This window comes from Delphinapterus leucas, chromosome 4, assembly GCF_059928025.1.
Source record: "Delphinapterus leucas isolate spDelLeu-1000000601 "Yukka" chromosome 4, BTC_Dleu_Yukka2, whole genome shotgun sequence".
Lineage (NCBI taxonomy): Eukaryota > Metazoa > Chordata > Mammalia > Artiodactyla > Monodontidae > Delphinapterus > Delphinapterus leucas.
In genome coordinates this window covers 11,869,199-11,876,912 of record NC_143132.1, presented here as the reverse complement: position 1 = coordinate 11,876,912, position 7,714 = coordinate 11,869,199, and positions in this window count along the sequence as shown.

Sequence of the window (7,714 nt, the reverse complement as noted above, 5' to 3'; positions counted from 1 at the left end):
TGTGGATCTCCCAGTCCTAAAAGCCCACCCAGGCGGGCACAGGAGTAAGACAGGAGTGAGCCATCACATCTCTGCATGATTCCCCAGCAGAGGGATTTTCAGCAACACCTGTCCCCCAGGGCTGGGAGATCCTGGAGGCCTTCTGGGGACCAGCTGAAGCCTGAGAGTGACTAGCTGGAGACTGCAGGTGTAACAACCTCCTACCAAGAGTGGGAGACACGGTGCGGCTAAGACGGGGGCGAGGAAAGGCACAGGCCCTCCAGGGCCGGGAGCTGACCCGAGGTGCTGCCCTGGCCCGCCCCATATTTTGTGTTGTGGGAGTGGAATCAGAGGCATCTCAGCCACCAGGGTCTCTAGCCACACTGAGAGATGCACTGTCCACTGTCTGAGTGCCTCCCCCACTCCCGCGGCATACATCCCCAATTCCCACCACTGATGGATGTTTGCTGAGGTCTCCCTCGTATTCCATCCTCCTCATGACTCCGTGTGTCTCTTGATCACCTCTTTAATGGTGAAATCTGCTCATGTCTCTGCACGATGAATAAGAAGGAGACATGTCTACCATTTGGCCCCCACGATGTCAGCAATCTTAGGGAACTACATCTAGACTTCCCTGTCCCGCAGGATGGCAATTTCCCTGACCCTCAGATGAAGTCAACTAAAATGCTGGATGTTATGTTTAAAAAAACAACACTTCAGATGTTTCCTAGCAAGGAAGGAAGGAATATTCAGAGGCCGAAACCTAGAGAAGTTTGTCAAGTACCACCTTTCACCTTGAGGGCATTTGACAAACCCTGTAGATGTCAGCCCCTCACAAGGACTCAGGGGACGGAAGACAAAGCTCTGGGCTCACTCAAGGTGGGGCATAAAGGAGGCCTCCCCATAAATCTGAAATCCCAACTAGCGTCCGCTACCCTGTAGAAGGTGAACCAGGAATAAGTGAATCCCATCCCACCCTTATATCAGTTTCCTGTGGCTGCCATAATAACGTGTCACAAAATTTGTGACTTAAAGCAACAGAAACTTATTCTCTCACAGTTCTGGACTTCAGAAGTCCAAAATCAGTATCACTAGGCTGAATTTAATGTGTCGAAAAAGTCTTCAGAGTTTCTAGGGGACAACCTGTTCCTGCCTCATCCAAATGCCGGCATTCCTTGGCTTGCGGCAGCATCACTCCAATCTCTGCCCCATAATCATATCACCTGCTCTTCCTCTGTATGTGTGTCTCCCTCTGCCTCTCTCTGATAGAGACACTTGTGATTGCATTTAAGGCCCCCACGGATAATTATCCGGGATCACTTACCCAACTCAAGATCCTTAATTTAATCGCATCTGCAAAGACCCTTTTCCCAAATAAGGTCACATTCACAGATGCCAGAGACTAGGACCTGGTACTTTTGAGGGTCATTATTCAGCCTACTACACACCCTCGCCAGGGACTACAAGCGAACCTTTTTGGTTTCGGTTTTATTTCTGAGTGGAGAGGCAAGATAGTATCTTTCCTGAGAAGTTACAATCTCAAAACTAGGTTTGTAGCCCCAAATCACACTTTCTGGGTGGTCAAATAAAACTTCAGCATTGGGCTTCCCTGGTGGCGCAGTGGTTGAGAGTCTGCCTGCCGATGCAGGGGACACGGGTTCGTGCTCCGGTCCGGGAAGATCCCACATGCCGCGGAGTGGCTGGGCCCGTGAGCCATGGCCGCTGGGCCTGTGTGTCCGGAGCCTGTGCTCTGCAACGGGAGAGGCCGCAACAGTGAGAGGCCCACGTACTGCCAAAAAAAAAAAAAAAAATCTATAAACAATAAATGCTGGAGAGGGTGTGGAGAAAAGGGAACCCTCCTATACTGTTGGTGGGAATGTAAATTGATACAGCCACTATGGAGAACAGTATGGAGGTTCCTTAAGAAACTAAAAATAGAACTACCATACGACCCAGCAATCCCACTCCTGGGCATATACCCTGAGAAAACCATAATTCAAAAAGATACATGCACCCGATGTTCATTGCAGCACTAGTTACAATATTCAACAATAGCCAGGACATGGAAGCAACTTAAATGTACATCAACAAAGGAATGGATAAAGAAGATGTGGTACATATATACAATGGAATAGGCCCGTGAGCCACAACTACTGAGCCTGTGCGTCTAGAGCCTGTGCTCTGCAACAAGAGAGGCCACTATAATGAGAGGCCCTGCACACTGCAATGAAGAGTGGCCCCTGCTCTCCGCAACTAGAGAAAGCCCTCGCACAGAAACAAAGACCCAACACAGCTAAAAATAAATAAATAAATTTATTAAAAAAAAAACAAACAACCTAGAAGAATAAATAAGCAAAGTGGAAATAAGCAATCCCAATAAAGATTTCAAGGTAATGATCATAAAGATGATCAACAAACTCTGGAGGACTTCCCTGGTGGTCCAGCGGTTAAGACTCTTCATTCCCAGTGCAGGGGACCCGGGTTCAATCCCTGGTTGGGGAACTAGATCCTGCATGCCGCAACTAAGAGTCTGCATGCCACAACTAAAAGATCCCACGTGCTGCAACTAAAGATCCCCCATTTGTCAACAAAGATCCCACATGCTGTAACTAAGACCTGGCACAGCCAAATAAATAAATATTAAAAATAATAATAATAATAATCTGGAGAAGAATGAGTGAACACAGTGAGAATTTTAACAAAGAGTTAGAAAATATAAAGAAGAACCAAACAGAGCTGAGGAACACAGTAACTGCAATAAAAAATACACTAGAAGAAATCAACAGTAGATTAGATTATACAGAGGAATGGATCAGCAAACTGGAAGTAAGAGTAGTGGGAATAACCCAAGCTGAACAGAACAAAAAAGAAGAAAAAGAATTTTTTAATTAGGATAGTTTAAGAGACCTCTGGGACAACATCAAGCATATTAACATTTGCATATTAAAGGTCCCAGAAGGAAAAGATAAGAAGAAAGGGGAAGAGAACTTATTTGAAGAAATAGTAGCTGAAAAATTCCCTAACCTGGGAAAGGAAACAGACATCCAGGTCTAAGAAGCATACAGAGTCCCAAACAAGATGAACTCAAAGAGGTCCACACCAAGACACACTGTAAGTAAAATGGCAAAATAAAGAGAGAATCTTAGAAGCAGCAGGGGAAAAGCAACTAGTTACATATAAAGCAACTCTGATAAGGCTATCAGCTGACTTTCAGCAGAAACTTTGCTGGCCAGAAGGAAGTAGCATGGTATATTTAAAGTGATGAAAGGAAAAAACCTACAGCCAAGAATACTGTACTTGGCAAGGATATTATTCAGATGTGAAGGAAAGATAATGAGTTTTATAGACAAGTAAAACTAAAAGAGTTCAGCACCACTAAACTGGCTTTATAAGAAATGTTAAAGGGACTTCTCTAAGCAGAAGAGAAAAGGCCACAGCTAGAAATATAAAAATTATAAAAAGAAAAATCTCACTGGTAAAGGCAAATATACAGTAAAGATAGTAGATCAACCACTTATAAAGCTAGTAGGAGGTTAAAAGAAAAAAGTATTAAAACCATTTATATCCACAATAAATAGTTAAGGGATACACAAAACAAAAAGATGCAATTTGAGGTCAAATACATTAAACGGGGGAGGAGGGAGTGAAAATGCAGGGTTTGGCGTGTATTCTAATTTAACAGAGCATCAAATCAAAATAATTATATATATATCCTTATGGTAACCACAAACCAAAAATCTTTAATAGAGACCCACAGAAAAAAAGAGAATGAAATGCAAACACAACACTAAAGATAGTCATCAAATCACAAGGGAAGAGAGCAAAAGAAGGAAGGAACAAAAAAGAACTACAAAAACAACCAGAAAACAATTAACAAAATGGCACTAAGTACATAGCTATCAATAATTACTTTAAATGTAAATGGACTTACTGCTCCAATCAAAAGACATAGAGTGGCTGAACAGATACAAAAATAAGATCCATCTATATGCTGCCTGCAAGAAACTCACTTCAGATCTAAAGACACACACAGACTGAAAGTGAGGGATGAAAAAAAGTATTCCATGCAAATGGAAATGGAAAGAAAGCCAGGGTAGCAGTACTCATGTCAGAAAAAACAGACTTTAAAATAAAGACTGTAACAAGAGATAAGGACATTACATAATGATCAAGGGATCGATCCAACAAGAAGATATAACAACTGTAAATATATATGCACCCAACATAGGAGCACCTAAATACATAAAGCAAATATTAAAAGACATAAAGGGAGAAATTGACGGTAACACAATAATAGTAGGGGACTTCAATACCACATTTACATCAATGGACAGATCATTCGGGCAGAAAATCACTATGTAAACACTGGCCTTAAATGATGCATTAAACCAAATGAGCTTAATATATAGAACATTCCATCCAAAAGCAGAATACACATTCTCTTCAATTGTACATGAAACATTCTCCAGAATAGATCATGTGCTAGGCCATAAAACAAGTCTCAGTAAATTTAAGAAGACTGAAATCATATCAAGAATCTTTTCTGACCACAGTTCTATGAGACTAGAAATAAACTACAAGGAAAAAAATGCAAAAACTACAAGCACATAGAGGCTAAATAATATGCTATTAAACAACCAATGGGTCACTGAAGAAATCAAAGAGGAAATCAAAAATACCTGCAGACAAATGAAAATGGAAATACAATGATCCAAAATCTATGGAACATTGCAAAAGCCATTCTAAGAGGGAAGTTTATAGTGCTAAAGCCTACCTCAAGAAACAAGAAAAATCTCAAATAAACAACCTAAACTTACACCTAAAGGAACTAGAAAAAGAACAAACAAAACCCCAAAGTTAGTAGGAGGAAAGAAATCATAAAGATCATAGCAGAAATAAATTAAAGAGAGGCTAAAAATAAATAGAAAAGATCAATGAAACTAAGAGCTGGTTATTTGAGAAAATAAACAAAATTCATAAACCATTAGTCAGACTCATCAAGAAAAAAAGAGAGGGCACAAAACAATAAACTCAGAAATGAAGTTACAGCAAAGACCACAGAAATAGAAAGCATCATGAGAGATTACTACAAACAATTTTACACCAATAAAATGGACAACCTAGAAAGAATACATAAATTCCTAGAAATGTATAGTCTCCCAAAACTGAATCAGGAAGAAATAGAAAATATGAACAGACTGATTACCAGTAATGAAACTGAGTCACTAATCAATAAACTCCCAACAGACAAAAGTCCAGGACCAGGTGGCTTCACAGGTGAATTCTATCAAATATTTAAAGAAGAGTTGATGCCTATCCTTCTCAAACTATTCCATAAAATTGAAGAGGAAGGAATGCTTCCAAACTCATTCTCCAAAGCCAGGATCACCCTGATACCAAAACCAGACAAAGACACCGCATGCAAAAAGAATTGCAGGCCAATATCCCTGATGAACATAGATGCAAAAATCCTCAAAAAATATTAGCAAATTGAATTCAACAATACATTAAAAGGATCACACACCATGATCAAGTGGGATTTATGCCAGGGATGCAGGGATGGTTTAATATCTGCAAATCAATCTATATGATACACCACATTAACAAATTGAAGAATAATAATCATATGATCATTTCCATAGCTGCACAAAAAGCTTTGGCAAACTTCAACATCCATTCATGATAAAAATTGTCAACATAGTGGGTATAGAGGGAATATACCTCAACATAATAAAGGTCATATATGATAAGCCCACAGCTAAAATCATACTTAATGGTGAAAAGCTGAAAGCATTTCCTCTAAGATCAGGAGCAAGACAAGGATGCCTACTCTCACCACTTTTATTCAATATACTATTGGAAGTCCTAACCACAGCAATCAGACAGGAAAAAAATAAAAAGAATCCAATTGGAGAGGAAGTAGTGAAACTGTGACTGTTTGCAGACGACATGATACCATACGTAGAAAATCCTCAAGTTGCCACCAAAGAACTACTAGAGCTTATCAATGAATTCAGTATAGTACGAGGGTGCAAAATTAATACGCAAAAATCTGTTGCCTTTCTATACACTAACAACAAACTTTCAGAAAGAGAAATTAAGAAAACAAACCCATTTACAATCACAGCAAAAAGAATAAAATACCTAGGAATAAATTGAACTAAGGAGGTAAAAGACCTATACTCAAAAATCTATAAGACAGTGATGGACGAAATTGAAGACAACACAAACAGATGGAGAGGTATACCATGTTTATGGATTGGGAGAATCAGTATTGTTAAAATGACCATACTACCCAAGGCAATCTATAGATTCAATGCAATCCCCATCAAAATACCAATGGCATTTTTCACAGAAGTAGAACAAACAATTCTAAAGTTTGTATGAAAATACAAAAAACCCTGATTAGCCAAAACAATTTTGAGAAAGAAGAACAAAGCTGGAGATATCATGCTCCCTGATTTCAAAAGGCACTACAGTCATCAAAACGGTATGGTTAAAAAAAACAAAAACAGGGCTTCCCTGGTGGCGCAGTGGTTGAGAGTCCGCCTGCCGATGCAGGGGACGCAGGTCCGTGCCCCGGTCCGGGAAGATCCCACATGCCGCGGAGCAACTGGGCCTGTGAGCCATGGCCGCTGAGCCTGCGCATCCGGAGCCTGTGCTCCGCAACGGGAGAGGCCGCAGCGGTGAGAGGCCCGCGTACCACAAAAAACACACAAACAAACAAACAAAAACAAAACCAGTATGGTACTGGCACAAAAACAGACACACAGATCAATGGAACAGAATAGAGAGCCCAGAAATGAACCCACACTTACATGGGCGATTAACCTATGACAAAGGAGGCAAGAACATACAATGGGGAAAAGACACCCTCTTCAATGAATTGTGTTGGGAAAATTGAACAGCTACATGCAAAAGAATCAAACTAGACTACTTTCTCACACCATGCACAAAAAAATTCAAAATGGATTAAAGACTTAAATGCAAGGCCTGAAACCATAAAACTCCTAGAAGAAAACATTGCAGAATGTCCTTTGACATCAGTCTTAGCAATATTTTCTGGATCTGTCTCCACAGGCAAGGCAAACAAAAGCAAAAATAAACAAGTGGGGTTACTTCAAACTAAAAAGCATTTTCACACTGAAGGAAAGTATCAACAAAACAAAAAGGTAGCCTACTGAATGGAAGAAGTTATTTACAAATGTTATATCTGATAAGGAGTTAATATCCAAAATATGCAAATAATTCATACAGTGAAACATCAAAAACAAACAAATAATCCAATTAAAACATAAGCAGAGGACCTGAATAGACATGTTTCCAAAGAAGACATACAGATGGCCAATAGAAACATGAAAAGATACTCGACATCACTTATCAGCAGGGAAGTGCAAATCAAAACCGTGAGATATCACCTCACACCTGTCGGAATGACTATTATCAAAAAGACAAGAAAAAACACTGTTGGTGAGGATGTGGAGAGAAGGGAACACTCATGCACTGTTGGTGAGAACGTAAGTTGGTACAGACACTATGGAAAACAGCATGGAGTTTCTTCAAAAACTTAAAAATAGATCTACCATACAATACAGGAATTCTACTTCTGGATATTTTCCCAAAGAAAACAAAAACACTAATTTGAAAAGATATATGCACCCCTATGTTCATCACAGCATTATTTACAATAGCCAAGATATGGAAAAAACCTAAGGGTCCATTGATAGATGAATGG